At 36.2% G+C, this 19,642-nt stretch overlaps 1 long non-coding RNA gene across 1 annotated transcript in view; it reads right to left on the reverse strand.

Moving 5' to 3' along the window:
• The window catches only part of LOC142603720 (uncharacterized), a 120,431-nt gene that overhangs the window by 61,319 nt on the left and 39,470 nt on the right, over positions 1–19,642 (reverse strand). The window contains exon 3 of the long non-coding RNA XR_012837608.1: positions 5,802–5,906. This is a non-coding gene — a long non-coding RNA (uncharacterized LOC142603720). The remainder of the gene's footprint in view (positions 1–5,801; positions 5,907–19,642) is intronic.

Consider the following 19,642-nt stretch of genomic DNA (forward strand, 5'->3'; position numbering starts at 1 on the left):
CAGATAATGTTTTACAAATGAGTGATGAGATAACATCCAGCATTTTCACTCATAGGTAAAATATCATTCCTTAGTAAAGGGTATTAAGAGAAAACATGTGAGCTAAACTTTTCCCCCCCTATACACCCCTTTGGTATGTGTTCGTGTGCATCATTTCACACTGCATAATGTACATATTTCTCTAAGAAAAACCCCTAAAAATTTAACAACACTGTATGTGTGATGTGTTTATGAATCTGCCAGTTACTTGGACTTTGCTGCATTTTCTCATATAACTAATTACCACTAGAGTACCTCCCAGGGAGTTTTAGCTAGCTGTTGTAAATTAAAGTGTAAGGCCTTATTATATTAATTGAAGCAGAAATTAAAACAAAAAAAAAGAAAAAAAAGAAAAAAAAAGGGAATACCTTAAAGTTCTTCTTGTCAAAAGAAACTACATGGCTTTAGAAATTCCTGTAATTTATTATAATTTTCTTAACTGTTTTTTTCTCACCCACCTCTTTTTTTTTTTTTTTTTGTTCTTTCCCCTTTTCCACAACATTCTTCTACATTCTGATGTCTACCAAATGTGTGCTGATAAAAAACTTTTAAAGATTCAGAAGTATTAAATGTTTTGGTTGGCATACATATATAGCTAATGAGGACATAATCCTATTTTCCCAACAGATGAGCTATCAGAAGCTTCCAGACACTCAGAGTTTCCAACGAAACTTTGTGAGTACAATCCCTCCCAGCCTGGTCACATAAAATGACCTTGAATAAATAGTGAGGTGCTTTGGAGACTCCCAAGGAAAATGTTCTTTGCCTAAAAATAATGTCTTGAGGACAATCAGACACAAAATCTTGGGCTTTTAGAATTACAAACTTCTGCAAGATTGAAATCTAGCAAAAGAAGCTTTCTTTCAAAGTTAGTAAGATTCCCTCAGAAATCTAATATTAATTTTGTAGCACTCATCTCAGGATTACTGGGTGATTTAGCTTCTTCATTACTATTTCTTCATATTTTGAATCATCTACGAAGACTTGCTAGACATCAGCACTCGTAGAACTTCCCATTTATCAGCCTGTGTTTGTTGGTGAAACACTATATGCAAATGGGGTGGGGGGTGACAAACACCACCTGCACTGGATACAGTTGTGTTTGGTGCTATTTCTCTAGACTGATGTAAATAAAAGTCTTTTTAAACAGAGCAACTGTCTCTATCAGATGCAGAAATTTCAAATCTCTACTTTGGACAAAAAAGTCTGTTAAATGTTTTATAAACTGCACAAACACAGTACTTTTACAACAACTGATGTGATTCTGCATCATTTTCTCACATCAAGAAATAGTACATTTCTGCAGTGAAATATGAAACACCGAGCCAGCAGACTCTCCCCATAACTAGCGATATAGAATGCATCTGAGTAACTTCCCTGATTTTAAAACCTTTCACAAGATTTATACAGGAGTGAATTTTTATTCTGTGAATGTGTCTGCTTTTTTTTTTTTTTTTTTTTTTTTTATTTAAGTTAGCTCTGCTTGTATAACTACACAATCAAATCTCCTGGGGAAAAAAAAATCCTACAACACCTTATGAGCTTATTACATGCATAAATCTCCCAAATTCAGACATTTTAAGATCCACATCACCATATGAAGTCAACGAAAGTCACAGGTCCTCAAATACTCTTGTTGTGAGCAAATTAAAGCCTGGGGATCCAGTTCTTAAGACCAAAAGTCACAGACATTTTTTAAAACGTGGGTCTTCATTTAGTCATTGGTTTGAATGATTTTTGTTCTTTCTCCCATTAATTCTCTAAATTTCTCCAAAGCCAGTGACAATGTTCCTCATAAGCAGGCATAACTATCAATATATTATCTACATTCATCATCAGAACTCCTACAAAATGATAGAGTCTCTCAGGAAAGATATCTGGTTGGTTTTTTTCAGGTATGGAGAAGGGAAAATTGGCTGGATTTTCTCTGATTTAAATTCCATCTAAACATTTTAAATTTTGTTTATCAAGCCCCAACTTGCCTTTGGAAGCAAGTTTGTTATTCATTAGAGAACAGAATTACTAAGATGTCAGGCTATAGATTTTCCATCTCACATTAGGACTGCTTGGCGCAGATTCTCTACTTGACATGAGGAAACAATTCAGTCACTGTATAGCCCATTCATCATACTCTCATAACCCCCATGACGTACACGCTATATCACTTGACGCTTTCAATAACGCAATTCTTCATTGTTACATTTTATTTGTTTTAGTGCTTAAGCATAGATCTCTCTTTAAATCTTGCGAGAGTACACGCGGAAAATAAGCAATTACATTAGCCACTTCAGTATTGACAAAATTAACTTGATTTCAGTCAGCAAATCTTTAATTCTGGAATAACTGAAAATTTTCAGGGAGAGGATCAGCATTGAGCATATGCATTTAAATAACTTTATACTTATATAATGATCTGCATTGCAAAGCTAGAAGTATGTATTGAAGTTTAAGTACTGTCAGGATAAAATTAAAACAAAACAAACTCCAAACACACCCATCACACACACATCCTCTACTAGCTTTAAGGGATTTTCATAAAGATATGTGAGAGACAGCAAGAGGTCCAAGTCCTGAAAATGCAGAATAAAATTTCATGTTCATCTATTAATTAATAGAAGGTTACTGTGGGACATTTAAGTAGAAAACCACATTAATAATATGACTAGAGGGGAAGTCAATTGCAATAGTGATGAATAGAGGTTGCCATGAACTTGAAAATATAATCTGAAATTACAATGCTGTATCAAGGGTCAATGCTAGCTTTGTTCATTTAGTAAAAAGCTAATTATATTTACATCGTAAACCACTAGAGTTATCAAGCAACCAAAAAAAAATTTTTAGAAGGGAATGAACAAATTGATCAGTTTTCAGTTCTACAAGGTAGTTGATTTTGAAACCTAAGCCTCACAAAATGTGACTGAAGGAAAAAATTCTTGCAGAACCTTTTGCCTCTTTACTGCATCAGGAGTGTTTTAAGTGTTCTCCCATAGTCAAATCAAAAGCTAGAAGTTGAGGTTACCAAATAGTCTACTCAAGATGAGGAAAAGCTACTTGCCATTGATACCAAATTTGCAATCACACTGTATCAACTGGGTCGCTGGCTAACATTTATTCTATAACCTACACTTCAATCAATTACAGAGAACAGGCAGACAAACATAGCTTTGTTAGGTACTAGACAATTGTTTCCAGCAATGGGAAGTTTGCACAAAATTTGTGCATTTAAACAGCCATTCTGAAAGTTTTCCACAATTACAGATCTCAAAAGTACAATATACGTTTTATGTTAAAAGAATTAAGTTTGTGTAAATGCTGAAGTTGCATTTTTGGAAAGACACAATACATTTGTTTTGGGGCGATGAGATAATGACAAACCTGATAGAGAGCTTTGAAAAAAACAGCCAAAAAAAGAAAAAAAAATAACCCCCAAATCCTCCCCAAAACACATAACAGCCACCACACTGCATAGTATTTCCTAGACGACCCAAACCCACATGAGCAACACAAAAACTCTTTGCTTCATGCAGGAAATGTATCATATAGTTACCACCATGAGTGTTTCATATATGCTGACAACAATTGCATTGACTACTATGAGTAACAAAAGTCTGTATTATATCCTTTCAAACAGGGCAAAGGCTGAGAAGACAGACAAAGCTGTCTTTCATGACAGCCCTGTAGCCAGTAACTTTTTTCATTATTTTCAATTTCCTCTTGGATCTTCTCTTTTTCATCACCTGTCTGAATATGTAATTCTGACACTGTTAATATTATAGTGAATAGTATATTCACCATTGACAATTAAATAAGAAAAATGCATATTCAGGATGCACAAAAACAATGTGAATGAACTGGCTGCAATGTTCTTTGAACTTTACTTTTAGTGCTTTCAGGGTATTATGTTGCTTAAATAGCTGATTGAGTTTTTCTGCATTCTTATTCAAATTGTAGCACTAACATTTTTCAAGAGACATTTCAAACAGAAAGGAAGGAAGAGAAACTTTTCTAAATGTGAACATCTACATTCACACAGCATATGGAAGTAACAGGGAAATAATGATTCTGTTATTCTGACTTATGACTTAAAAGTTGCATGCCTTACATACTGCATTATTTTACACTTAGCTAAAAATAATGAGACAACATGAGAAAAATCAGAAGTTTTAATGTTATTTAGGATGGAAAATGTCAAATTAAATCTTAACTGTCCTCTGAAAGGAAAACATCAGCTGCAAGAAGGTGAGCAATGGGGAATAGTATTCTTGGAACCAATCTTTTTATTATTTTCTTTGTTTTACCTTGGCACAAGAAACAGACAAGCATGGCTAAAACAAAGTTAAGATCACTGTTAAGAAGGAGTAGAAAGGAGATATACCAAATGAAATGGATTACCTCAATGACTAGACTTACAGAAAGGGAATAAAAGGCAAAAGTATAAAAGTCAAGATGATTCAGCTAGTAACCAAGAAGAAAAAACCAACACTACACCAAAGATCTCATCAATCAGAAATGACTGTGGAGAATAGGGATATGGATGCATTAGAAGCCACCCCTGCAATACACCCTTATTGTTACAGATTGTATTTGCAGATGTCAAATATAATGTCATAATGCAAAAAGCAATGTATATTCACTAGAGGTATTGATATTAATCCTATGTAAAGGTGTACTGGCAAAACAACATTTCAAATAGAATACGCAAATAGAATATGACCTTAATTTGTTCATGCATGAACACAGAGGTTAAATGGAAATGAATGACTGATACATACACATTGCATCAGGGTTATGCCATTCAAAGGAGATGATGTTCTGTAAATATTATGCCTTTGGTAGCCTCTATTGTTATTGTTGCTGCCAGAACAGCTAATAAAACTGGCTAGCAGGCAGAGCTCAGCCTATTTGAGCTATTGCCTGTTAAAGCCTCACATCTCCTGTTCTCGTCTCTTGCCTTGGGCCAACCCTGACAACTGGCTCAGAGAGACCCTCCCTGACTAGAATGCCAGGTAAAAATGTCTGGTCCCCAAGGCTCTGCGGGTGCATCTGCAGAGGATGCTGTTAAAGCTCTGGTACGGAATAGATACAAGCAGAACCCTGACGTGTTGTATGGGAGAGAGGAAGAAAGGGAAGGAGCAAATTAAAAAATTAAAAGAACTGTTTATCTTAAAGACCAATGCAAATTAGGGTTGACAGCCTCTTTACAGATTTAAGTTGGAAATTAGCAGAGTTATCTGCCATTAGAGCTATCAAAGTCTGGAACACCATTGGAACACCTTTCACTATGAGAAATAGTAGGGACAAAATAATTTAACTTTTTAAAATGCATCTTTGTAAATTTAAGAAAGGAATATTTCACTTGGTGACTGACTAGACCCAAGGATCTTTTCAGATGATAGCTTGAAGTCTGATAATCCCACCTCTCAACTCGAATAACTGTTTGCTTACATACATCAATACAGAATTTCAACACATTGTTCTTCATTCTCTTAACTAATAGTACATATACAGGAAGTACACTGGAAAATCATAGTGTCAAACTTTTACCATAATTTGTATTCTAATATGAAAGAAGAAAAAAGTATCAAACATACAACCATTATATTTTCTGTAGACAGCGGGTCAAAATTATTTGCAGCCCACAGCTAGTCAATTATAATTTATCTTTTATATCTAAATGATCTTGCATGCATAGCTAGACATCATAGATTTATTAGCAGTTGATATGTACTTTACACAATTAAAAAGAGATAAACATGTCCTACCTTTATACTTAGGAAACTATTAGAAAGTTGTTACAACAGCTGTTGCAAATTAATCCACCATAATCCTATGTTCTGCCATTAGTTATACATTAAAATCAGAGCTTCCTGAAAACCAAAAATAAAGATGCGTGAAATTGTTCTAATTACATACTGAACTTATGAAAAATCAGACTATTCCATTTATCCCAATTCAAATCTCCTAGAAAATTAAAACATAAATTCCAGCATCTTACTTTGAACCTGTTTATATTTCACTACAAGATTTCCACCCAGTGAGACCTTACCTTAAGATATTTTGCCTTAACATTCTTATGACCAGGGAATTTATTTTCTAGCTTCACCTAATATATTAAGGATTTATCTTCCATTGAAAAACACTCATAATAAACTACAGAATAATAGATTACATGAAAAATAAATAATAATAATAAAAAATCACAGTAAAGTATTCAAGCACTTTATTTCAGTTTATACTCAAACTTCAGGAGCTTTCCATTGCCACATTCTTTATGAAACCTGACTGGGAAGACAGAACTATGAAAGCAATCGGAGAGGATTTAGGAATTCTGAAAAGTAAGAAAAGTTACAAAGAGAAAGAAAACCTCTTTGGAACATTGGAAAATTACCTGTCACCAATGACATTCAGCTGTGAAATGAAGGCATCTTAATATCTTCATCTAAAGAATCTTGATTTGAAATATTTATAAAATACATGAAATGGGACCCCTGGTAACAATAAAAACTGTCAAGTACTGAAAATAGTGAGTATTGCAATGCAGGTTTTTTCCATCAAGCTTAAATCCTGTATTTCAGAACTGAGGAAGAAGTATCACCTATAATGCAGAGTTATTTTTTCTTCCTTCCAACGAATGACTTACAATACTATTATTTCTAGTCATATAGTATGCCAAGTCACATCACTAGCTATGTTCCTCTCCACCAATTAACAGTCATAGTAAACAACCTCTGGAAACTCTCAATACCAAAGGGGATGGAGAGTGTGGGGGGGGTGGCGGGAAGGAAAGGGAAAGCCGGCATACAAAACCCCATGTTTATTTCTACACCACCACAATGGGGGCATTTCTTCTTTAAGAAAGCTTTGTCTGCACTGTCACCTTAGAGAGAAAATTTATTGGTACAAAGGACCCCCAAGCTATCAAAAATGCATGCTTATAATTTTTAGCACACTGTGCTTCAGAGACTTCATCCTTGTATACTTGGTGTAGCTCTCTTGGCTTTTATTACAAATAAGGACTGACACATTTTTAACATAACCATGAAAGCAAAATTTGGATAAACAATATCATATGAATAAAGATGAAGCAAAATCTGTGCCATTGAATTTCTTCCCCTTCCTCATCAACAGACACCTTCAAACAGCTCACTGTTTCTTTTCACCTATCACAGACTGAAAAGGAGCTGTCTGCACTGTACACTGCAGTGCCAAGAGATACAGATGAACCTAGACCAAAGCATCCTTCTCAAAAGATATGACTGAAAAGACAGAAGACTTCAGCGATAGTTTCTGCATTGCCAGAAGACCAATGTTTTGCCTTATTAAAATGGCTTTTCTTCAACAACTATCAAAAGAGAAAAGTGGAAATTTTCAGAAGAATTCCTGGTGTGGACTGTAATAATTTCAACCAGGTATTTGCAGTCTCCAGTCATTCCCGTAGTCTATGGCAATGACAAATATCATTGGACAATGACATCACAGGATTTCTGCAAGGTGACCTAGTTTCTCAAGTGCCTTAAATTATCATGTGAGCTGATTATTTTGGAAGACTTGGCAGAAAGTAAACCTCAGATCACACGCCTGACCAAGAAACTAATTTCACGAACCCCACAGAATTCCAATATATATAGGTGTTATTAATACTCATTTAAAGATGCTAAAAAATAAGGGTGAAAGGCTGAGAGGTCATCTTGTCTGTCCTGGTGGGTTAAGACAAGAAAAAAGTCCTCACACATGTTTTAGTCTTTAAAACCTCCAGTGATAGAAAAATAATTGTGATAATCTCCCCAGCAATGAGAAAAAGGATAAAGAAAAGATTTTTACATACTTTTCCTCCCACACACAATAAACTACATGCCCTTTGTTTCTAATAAAGCCATTTTCATTTCCTACGGTGATTTGTTAGTTCTATTTATTTTATGAAATGCTGCAAAATGCTACTAACATTTCTTGGTAAATACAAATCTAAACCAAAGCCCAAAACCCCGTAACCTTACAAAAACATTAAATCTTACTTGCTGCAAAGCAATTAAGAATGAGAAGATGAAAGAATAATATTAAGAATACAGAAATATTATTTCTTAGTTCTATGCAATAGTATCACTGGTTTTCTCTACAACTTTGCTTATGCTTGGCCTCTCCAGTATTTGTATATCTGATTTGCAGCAGCCATTCAATTCAGGTCTTAGAAGATTAAACAAGTTCACTCATGTTACAGGCATTCCACTGACATTTTCTAGTCATGAAACCTCAAATTATAAGCTCTCATATTAATATACTATTAATACACTATTTAAAATTTATCTGGTTTTATTGCAAGTCGAATACTATTCAAAATAGTCTATAAAAATAGGAATCCATTAAATGATAAACTGCTCATAAGTGGCTGAATGATTACATGCATGTTTATTTGTATACATTCGGGTATGAATCTACATTTCCTGAATTCAGAATTAAGTGCATGAAAAGCCAAGGAATTGAATCCTCAGAACAAAAGTGCTTTCAGGCTCCCTGCAAAAATGTCCTAATAAATGAAATTTTCATTTTATTCACACCATACCCCAGTGCACTTCAGCCCAGACTTTGAAAGAGATCTGTACAGGTAAGAGTCACTTTTTTCATTTTGTCAGAGCAAAAGCTCATTGGTTTCATTTCTTATTTTACATGAAATCAGAAGGAGTTCATGGAAAATATCAATGCTTTTCCAGTAATCAGAAAAGATTAAGTTTAAAGGTTCTTTTTTATTTTTTTCTAAGCATCTGACATTAAACTTTTTCAGTTGGGGGTGTGTGTGTGTATGTGTGTTTGGTTTTTTCCCCCCATTGATAAAGAGAGAGAATTTCCAACATTCTTTTTAAATTTTAAAAATATCCAAAATTAGAGTAAATGATCTTTCAGCCCTAAGAGTGCACCTTAATTTCCATTCAATAATCTTTGTCGAGATTAACCAAAATTCACCAAATGCAAATAAAACCCCATTATTTCCCAAATGCTTTTCTTGTTGCTTAATCCATCATTTAAATAAGCTCATGTCCCTTGATAATGGGCACAGAATAAGGACTAGAAGTCTAAGTTCAGCTATATTTGACAACATTGGCCTGACTTTTCAAGATTGAAGTGTAAAAGCTTGAAGTAAAACTGAGAATCACCAACATGCTCAACTCTTTCTGAGATGGAAATCAAAGAAGAAAGTAATCTGGAATACTAAACTACTTTTAGGTGATCTATAGCTCCCTTTAGTAGATCTTATCATGAGTATTAGCAACTTTTGTTTTGAACTGTGTGGTGGGTTGACCCTGGCTGAGGGCCAGGTGCCCACCAGAGCCGCTCTATCACTCCCCTCCTTCATTAGACAGGGGAGAAAAGGTGCAACGAAAAGCTTGTGGGTCGAGATAAGCACAGGGAGAGATCACTCACCAATTATCATCACGGGCAAACCAGACTGAACTTAGAGAGGAAATTCATCTAACTTATTACTAAGCAAAACAGAGTAGAGGAATGAGAAATAAAACCAAATCTTAAAAACACCTCCCCCCACCCCTCCCATCTTCCCAGGCTCAACTTCACTCCCGGCTTCAACCTCCGCCCCCCCCAGCGGCACAGGGGGACGGGGAGTGGGGGTTACGGTCAGTTCATCACACGGTGTTTCTGCCACTTCTTCATCCTCAGGGGGAGGACTCCTCTCATCGCTCCCCTGCTCCAACATGGAGTCCCTCTCACAGGCTACAGTCCTTCACGAACTTCTCCAATGTGAGTCTCTCCCACGGGGTGCAGACCTTCAGGAGCAAACTGCTCCAGCGTGGGTCCCCCACGGGGTCACAAGTCCTGCCAGCAAACCTGCTCTGGCGTGGGCTCCTCTCTCCACAGATCCACAGGTCCTGCCAGGAGCTTGCTCCAGCGCGGGCTTCCCACGGGGCCACAGCCTCCTTCAGGTGTCTCCACCTGCTCCGGCGTGGGGTCCTCCACGGGCTACAGGGGGAATCTCTCCACCCCCTCATCCTCCCTCCATGGGCTGCAGTGGGACAGCCTGCTTCACCATGGTCTTCACCACAGGCTGGAGAGATACAGGAGGGAGATCTCTGCTCTGGCGCCTGGAGCACCTCCTAACCCTTCTTCTGCACTGACCTTGGTGTCTGCAGAGTTTCTGACATCTTCTCACTCCTCTCTCTGGCTGCAAAAGCGCTAACTGTTTTTCTCTTTCTTAAATATGTTATCACAGAGGCGCTGATTGGCTTGGCCTTGGCCAGCGGCGGGTCCGTCTTGGAGCCGGCTGGCATTGGCTCTATCAGACACAGGGGAAGCTTCTAGCAGCTTCTCACAGAAGCCACCCCTGTAGCCCCCCAGCTACCAAAACCTTGCCATGGAAACCCAACACAAACTGGCACATAGAACTCTTCAGCCAGTGGTAAACATTATTGGAAAAATCTTCACCATTTCAGAGAGGAATAAAACTAGACCAAATATACAGAAATTTATATAACAATGTTTTGTAAAACCTTTTTATTTGTTCAATTAATAACTACTCTTGTTACTTTTATCCAAGAAGGATAAAAATATTTAATGATATTGACTATCACAATTCTGTGCCATGTTAATAAAACAAATCAGTAGAGGGATGCTTCACTAAACAGAAGTAATTACATCTCATATTTACAGTGAAATAACCATCCAGTACATACAGCACCAGCTGTATGTAACTCCAGGTAATTCAACTCCAATATATTGTTAGAAATGAGCAAAGTCAAATATAGTTCAAACTTATTTAAAGCAGTATAAGAGATTGCAAACCCACTTTTAAAAACATTCAGTTTACAGACATGTTATAAGACCTTTTTTTGTACCTGCCCTAGGAGATAAGACTACCTAGATCTATGCACAAGTAAAAGTGCTTGAGCTGACATCTGGTGCTATTTGAGAAACGTACAAGACTGCTAACAATAACTGTAGCGTAAATTATGAAAACAGAAAAGAAATAAATTCACAGAAAAGACCCAATCATATTTAGTATCAAGAGAGAAACCTGAGACACCAATCACACACAAAACTGGACTCCTTCCAAGTAGTGCCTACGAAAGCTATCATCAGAAAAAAACCCAAAACAACCAACACCCCACCAACTACCAAAATCCACACTTTCAAGATGCCAAAGTTGATCAAACTAAGAAATAAAGGGTCATTCCATCTCATACATGCATCCTGCAGTTCACAAGGGCAGTAAGTAAAGTTAGGGTTTAAAACTGTTAGATCATTTTCAACAGAGAAGTTGCAGGGGTCCATCCATTTGCTTAGGAAAAAGGTTAAAGCTAGTTACATAAAAAGCTTAGGATTCGTTATAAGGGAACATTTAAGAGTGCGGTTTGGTCAATAGTAAACGTGCACCAATAAAGAAAAAAATAGAATGTCAGAGTTACTGAATAAAAGTAAAAATCCATATTGCCTTGTAAGAACTGAACAATAATAAAAGTTTTACATTTTATTCATCAGCCTTGGGTATTTTGTTGCAGTTTATGTGATCGCTTCTGTCAACACTAGACAAAATATTAATTCCTGCGGATATATCTAATTTAAGTTCACATTTTAAGAATTTTATGACTGCAAGAGGAATGGCAAAATAAGATCTGGTTCCTTTAAAATGCATTTTATGCTGAGTTTAATCTTCCTGCACTGTCTTTTTCTTTTCCAATTTAATTTCAACATTGAGACATAGAATGATTCAGTAACAAACATGACTGGTTGCCTTTATGATATTATATGAATTGTCATAAAGAATGCTTTCTAGTTGAATTAACGTGACAGGTATGTAACAGATTCTGTAAAAATAAAGTCACAATATGCCATAATATTTCACAATGCTCTAAAACTGACAAGCGGTACTCTAATTACTGCTTACACTGAAATCTTAAACACCATTTTCATATATTTACTTTGCTAAGCAATCTATTATTTCAGTGTCTCCTATGCTGAAAATGCAATTGCAGTTACAAAGCAAAAATGTGATATATTTATCTTTCATACTTATCAGAAAAACGTCAAGAGCTAACATCATAAATTAAACAGCTGGCAACCCATGGAAAACTCTGGATTTATAAACAGTACCAAGTGTACAAAGAAATATTTGGTTTTATTTCTCAATTTTATTCTTACTGGCTAAAATATTTACCTGCAGTGCTTCTTCAATCTCTAGAACTTATTTACTCTCGTTGCTTATGCAAATCAAGTCTCAATGCATTGAAAAGTGACAGGGAGTCCTTTGCAGAAAGCCCTTTTTGAGGACCAAGCATCCCGTCAGGTCCTCCCAAGGTGCTGTTTTCTTGAGAAGAAGAAATAGTCCCCTCTTCAAGGAAATCTTCAAGGGGGTTCAAGTGATGTAGTGATCTCCTACCTATGCATGTACTTAGGGTACCAGCAGAATTTTGACAATAGAATTATTCTTCAGAAAATACCAATTTATGAAAATTAGAACAGTTACCATTATTTATTTCTGTCACTAAAATATCTCCTATTGAGTGTGAAATTTCTGATAAAAGCCAGAAAATAAGGACTGCAAAACCACCTACAGGCCAACAGGTTAGCACCAGAAAGCGTGGGGGGGGAAGCAGAACAGGGATTCTAACCTCTCATATTTTGCTAAATTCCTTGAGAAATGAAAACCAGTAGTACCCTTTTTCAAGGCCTGCCTCCCCCATTAGCCACAGGCCCTTATTAGTATGCTTCCAGGGACCCTAAGCCATGGCAGGCACATCCAAGACTGCACTGGTAAACCTTTGTCTTCCAGGAATGCAGTGTATTACTCTACTCTTGGCCCCACTCGTTAATCCTAGTCTATCATGTGCTTTTAAACTAAACAAGTATACACACAGGTAGCAACAGTAGCTTATGTTCAGTATGATTTGCATCTTTAAATGCTGTATTTAAACATTTCTTAATCTGCATTTTCTGCTCTATCTCTTGAAGTGGCTATTGTAGACCTTATTAGTCTTTGATATATTATAGGCATCTTGCTCTTAGTTTCCCATCTACCATTTTGTCAATCTTTTTATCTTCCTTTATTGCCTTTATCAATGTTACAGTCATTCTTTCAGGTTTTCACAGCTTTACTTCAGTCTACAATTCTGATTAAACATTGTGTTCACCATAAATAAATTCCAGTTCTCTACACAAACACAAAACTACTTTATCACTTAAAACTTAAGAGAAGTAAAAGAACAAGATAAATCACATACTAGTGATGCAAAGTACTACATAAGTTTTCAGTGATCTTCTAGGATCGTAACTTTATGAATAAGCAGCTATTTTCAGTAACTGCATAGCATGTTTCTTATCCCTTAAACCAAATAAACATTAGTATGTTTTCTCCTCTTTAAGAATATGGACTTCTTTGTTGTTTTCATAAAAAAAACATTATTCCAACTGCAAGCTGTTCACAGCACAGACTATCACCTAGTGTGCATACAGTTGAGCCTCTAGGCATATCTGTGAAATGTTTCTCAAATAATCAGTTTATAAGAGTTTTAAGAGATGAAGGTTTTGTGAAATTCTTCAGAAAATTTTCAACAGACATGAAAATAGCATACAGTGTTAGTGTAGTAAAAACATTATTTTGCTGAAATGGAAACTCCAAGACGTGGGGAAAAAAAACGAAAAAGAAAAAAACATGTAAGAAAACAAATAAGACCCATTTTCTTTAAAAGCAAAAATCAACTTCAATTAAAAAAAAAAAATCACAAAATTTTTTACATTTTTTAAAACTTAGCAACCTTTACCCTAAAACATAGAGAACACCCACTGAATAGGTCTCCTTTATAAAAATTTACAATTTAGAGCTAAGCATTTACTGTAGCAGTTAGGCCTCTCTATTTAAAAAAATAGTTACTGGTGAAGTTGGTAATAACGTTAGCACTTCAAATCACAGAACTGACTTCGTTTTTTGTTTAATTAAAGCAGTTACTTTTAGTACCCTCAAGAGCAGACACCAAACTCTCAAATGTTTTATTCTAAGAGGCAAATAATAGCTAAATAAGCCTAACCACAGATTTAATTAAGATGGTAAAGTGGCTCCAAAGGAAGCCCTGTGGTCTACTGTGATGTACCACAGCCCAAGAAAATCCACGGGAGGAGTTAAGCCAGTACAAATTAACAATCTAAAAAGAGTTAACCTAGGAATGCACAGCTAACAGCTCAACAAAGCTGCCTTTTTTTTTTTTTAAATCTTCAAATGAATATGAATATGTTTAGCTGCTGTGCAAAAAAACCCTGTGAGATCCAGCTGCAATTTTATGTTTACTCTCACAAGTAGGACGTTACAGATACAGAATCCTATGAGCATGGTTATTTTTCTTCACACCTACAGAAAGAACTTTTGCTGCTTTGCTTGTCTGGTGTTTGGTGCTTTTGGGTTTTTTTTTTTCCTTACACCCCTATTCCTCCTTTTTTAAACAGGGAGAGATCAAATTTAACTAGATGTTTTATTGAATATAAACTCACAGGACTTTGCTTGAACATTAAACATTCACTTGTTACTTAAATGCCTCATCATTCACTCAGTCTGATTCTATCCAAATCCCTGGAAGTTAATATTCTACTTTGCAGTTTATCCCCTGTTATTGGAGCTCCAGTACCTCATTATAGCTTCCAGTGTATCTTTATATTGTACACTGGTACAATGCAGCACCTCCTCTTTAACTCCCTCTACACTGCCTTTAATTCTCAATACATAGCGACCACAACCCAGATTTCTAATAACTGAAAAGAGTTTTCAACTTAAAGTTGTTTTTCTTTTTTCCTTTACATGCTTTGGAACATTTTCTCTTTTTACTGGTATGAAACATCCCTTATCATTGGGATGGGTGAGCGTCTCTGCACTTGAACTTTTTAGTACTTGGTAAAACTTTTTCTCAGCCTTTTACCTTGCTGTCCTAAGCATAGTAAGTACACGTGTAAGCACCAAGCCTCGCAGCAAAATGTTAGAATAGAAAGTACATTGCAGCTGTGCAGTAGTCATCACTGGGATTTTCCATGACTGCTGCTAGCTCATGGAAGTAAGCACACACAAATTCAGGCTGGACACAAAAAGCAGAGGATAAGAATGAAAGGTTATCTGGGATGTTGAGACCTATGATTCCATTCACGAGGGAGCACAAGGATTTATTGTATACCTGTGTGCTTCAACTCTCTTTTTTGTGATGAAGTGAGCAACATAAAATTTTATGTTAAAAAATAAATCCAGTAAAAGAATCAGATCTGTCATGCACAAGAAGGTGATTTTACTGACTACCCTCATGCTTGCAGAGATAGACATCTGGCACTCAGGCTGAACACAAAAGACATTACACAGGAAATACCTACAAGGTCCTTCACAAGATAGTTGTCCGTGTTCTGTGATTTTCTGACATGTAACTAAATAATTTAATCTTACCAGCATTATGTTAATAATCTATGCTGTTGTTGTTTTGTACAAGATTTTTCTTAAATTTCCACTGCATTATATGCATGCATGTGAACACACACAATGTTCCTACAAAAACTTTGCTGAGATCTCTACCAGCTACAGAGCATTAGTGCTGCCACTGTTATGTTGAAAGTATAAGCTTGTTTCTTTGAAACAGCTGTTTATTTGGAACACCATTTCTAACCACACCATATGCCACCAAAGCTCAGTATAACACAGACATAAGGTTAAAATTCTTTCAATAAAAGAAAAAGCTAGGCAATAAGAAAAGCTTCTATACATAATAAATAAAAGGAAGACTAGGGAAAATGTGTTGTCCCCACCCGAATGATACAGGAGACCTGGTTACCTGGGATATGGAGGTACTCAATGACATTTTTTGCCTCAGTCTTCACTGGCAAGTGCTCTAGCCACACTGCCCAAGTTGCAGAAGGCAAAGGCAGGGAGTGGGAGAATGAAGAACTGCCCACTGTAGGAGACAAGCAGATTCCAGACCATCTAAAGAACCTGAAGGTGCACAAGTCCATACAACCTGATGAAATGCATCGGCGTGTCCTGAGGGAACTGGTGGATGAAGTTGCTAAGCCACTATCCATCATATTTAAGAAGTCGCGGCAGTCCAGTGAAGTTCCCGCTGACTGGAAAAGGGGAAACATAACCCTCTTTTTTAAAAACGGAAAAAAGAAAGACCTGAGGAACTACAGGCCAGTCAGTCTCACCTCTGTGCCAAGCATGATCATGGGAGCAGATCCTCCTGGAAACTATGCTCAGGCACATGGAAAATAAGGAGGTGATTGGTGACACCCACCTTTGATAGACCTGCTTTATAATTGCTTCAGATGCTTACAGGGCAAAAAAGTAATAGATGCTTCTACAGAACAGTACTAATAAGTTGACTATTTTATCCTTTCTCTACCTAGTAAATAAAACTGTTGCTTTGCCTATTCCATATATAACACTAACTCACTTGTAGGTAATCAAATAGATTCAAATGTGCAGTCACATCCCACACGCTTTCCACTCTGAATACAGTCTTAAGTTCACTTTTAAGTCCTGCGTGGTTGTGCAATATGTTGTGGGCTGTACCGTCCTACCCAATTTAGCTCAGTGAAACTGAGCCATGTGAACCACAGATAACAGTAATCCTTTCAGTAGTTAGATAAGCAACTTGTGTCTTTCTGACCAGATATTACTTTAGTTCTCAAATTCTTTCTTTGGTCCCTGGTTTGTTGGTCAAAAAAGTGATCAGTACATACTATTGAGGCGAGTTCCCCATTTGCATCTTCAGATGCAAAGGAAGATTTCAAATAGTGCAAACATATCTATTAAACACGAGCAAAGCTAGCAAGACTCTGGAAGGTGAGAGAAGGCGGTGTTTCAATAATATTAGATAAATGAAGTGTTTCCTACTTACTGCTGCCATAATTTATAGCAATTCCACATGGGAAATTAACTTCATAGACCCTTTTCAACCTCTTATTTGTTATTTTTAAATCAAGAGAAGGCATTTTAAAGTCAAAAATTAAAACCCTTCATTTTGGTATATTTATGACATTGATTATCACATACAGACACATAAACAATGAACTGAATCACTGGGTTGCATTGGGTCTGTTTTTTTCAAATACAATATGTGTAAGACTCATTGCTATTATTGCTTGCTTATTTTTTATGGCTGTTGGACAACTGATGCAACAGAATATGAATGGCAGAACCATCAGCTGTGATTCTACCACATGCTACAAGAAAAAAACATATCTCTAGAAGTGCTCTTAAGGTTATAAATTCTTCTAAATGATCATAGGCCACGCATTTCTTTGAATTACTCAGGCGAGAGCCAGGGCTCTCAGCAAGCTCGAAGCAGCTCTTACCAACAACTTGTAAGAATTAAGAAGTTGTCAAAAAATATCATTAGAGGTTTAGTGATTATTTCCTTTTAATAAGTCACTCCAAATTAGAATCTAGTGCTTTCTTTCTTTGATGGTTTTTAGTTATCTGCAGATGAAAGAATACAAGCCACAAAAGAAATCTATGTTTGTCATTAATTTTTAATTTGTTTTGAAACATTTTCCAAATATCTTCATAGTATTCATAATTATTTTTAGAGACTGTACAGTACGTATCTGTTAGTAGCACAGTGATGGAAAAGTTATTCTAAATGTCAAATCCTAAAAGTTAGCTTGTATAGGTAGTATTGCTTTCAGTACAGTGGCAATGAAGGACGTTTCTGAAGTTCACCATGAAGAAAGCCCTCTGGCCCTTCAGGAATAATATATATAAGAAACAGCTTCTTTTTAGAAGTAGTTAAAGATTTAGTCTTTTACTTGTAAACCACAGCCCACCACCAACACCCTCCCCCCCAAAAAAAAAAGTTACCACCAGTTTGGCATTACTGATTTGTCGGAATCTAAATTTAGAGCTAAAATATCACAGACTGATATCTAAGCATGAGTACACTGCCTTTATGACTATGATTCCCATATAGTACATAAATAACATTATTTTGAAGAAGTGGTACATTTTATTACAATTAACCCTTTGTCAACACCTGCCTCCATTAAGAACACACTTATACTTTCACCAGGCAGACCTGATGCCCATTGTAACCACAAAACATCCCAGGAACGTAAAGTCAGCAATACCATTTTTTACAGGAAACTAGAAGGGTTACTATTTTGCGTATCTATCATGCCTTCCATACCAAGATCCCAAAGGGTCATGCTTGCCCCTAGTTTTTACCTAGCTAAATTCAGGAGAAAATGGAAGGAGATTCTGCTCTAGAGCTCCATGTACCAGAAAAAAAGTAAAGTATCTGCACATTTTGGATCACATGTGCAACAACATGTGGGTAAAAAAACCACACAATGCATGTTCCTTAGTGCATCTAAATATAGAGATACAACTGATTCCTAATGAAAAGCATTCCTAATTGTGCCTCCATCTACAAGCACCCATGATACTGCTTAAAAAGGCTGAATTTGTAACACACAATAGTTTACCATGCATTTAGGGTTTGGGGTGTTTTTTTTGGCAGTCTAGTAATTTCCTAGAGCCCCAAATAAATTCATAACAAAATGGTTAGTTTTGAGGACTGTACAATTACTTTCACATTAAGAGGATCTCATGTTCCTGCTTCTTACATGTGTTAAGATTATTTTCATATATTGTGTTCTCAAAGAATACTGATCACGGCAGATTGGAGAATACTCTATTTCCAGAAAGCACTTTGCAAAGTATATAAGGATAGCAAGCTCTTGGTTTCCCTGGTTACCTTCAATTTACATGCCATTGAATTAAGAACAAAAAAGAACCAATTTTTAATCAGAACCCTTATCAGTTCCATCTAGAAAGAGATTTTTGGACAATGTTAACCTCTGGAATGTAAGGCTCACTAAAATAAACAAAGAAGAAATGAATTGTCAATATGATATATAGAAACTGAAATAAGAAAAAAGAATCAGCCATGCTCAGGAAAACTCTGGAGTTGATCTTAGTATCACATATCCAAGGTAGGAATGCATATATTATGTGCATGGCATTAGACTTACCTGATGATCCTAGCTCCTCTGTGCTTTAGAGGCAAAATCCCCATAACATTGCCAAATTCCTTTCGGAGCTGGCTAATATTCCTACAGAATCACAGCCCAATATGCAGAACTAATTATAAAGTATAGTACTTTTACATATGGACAAAAGCTTACTATTTTTGGAATGTGAGATTAGGTTACAGCCTTATACGTAAAAAATGACAAATACATAAAGCTATACTCTGATTTTTACCATATATAGCATCAAGTTTTTGTCTATTATTTACAATGAGTACCATCTCTTTCTGCTCTACAGATTTCACAAGAACTGTTTACAATACAAACTACTGTAGCCAGGAAAAGCCAGGAAAAGCAGTACAACATAGCCATTAACTACAACTAGTTAAAAGTCTTCTCTGATTGAAAGTAAGCCTTGACACCAGTACTTGTTTTACCATCAGCCCTTACCTGGAAACAGTAAATATTACTAATGTCTTCTATTTCATCATGACTATATGGCTTCACACCACTATGTAACAGTGTATTTAAGAGTTCAGGCAGTATTATGAACACAGAAGCATTACAGCAGTTTGGGAGGTAGACAAAGAGGGATACAGCTAACAGAAGAGAT

The sequence above is a fragment of the Balearica regulorum genome, chromosome 13 (assembly GCF_011004875.1).
Source record: "Balearica regulorum gibbericeps isolate bBalReg1 chromosome 13, bBalReg1.pri, whole genome shotgun sequence".
NCBI classification, from domain to species: domain Eukaryota; kingdom Metazoa; phylum Chordata; class Aves; order Gruiformes; family Gruidae; genus Balearica; species Balearica regulorum.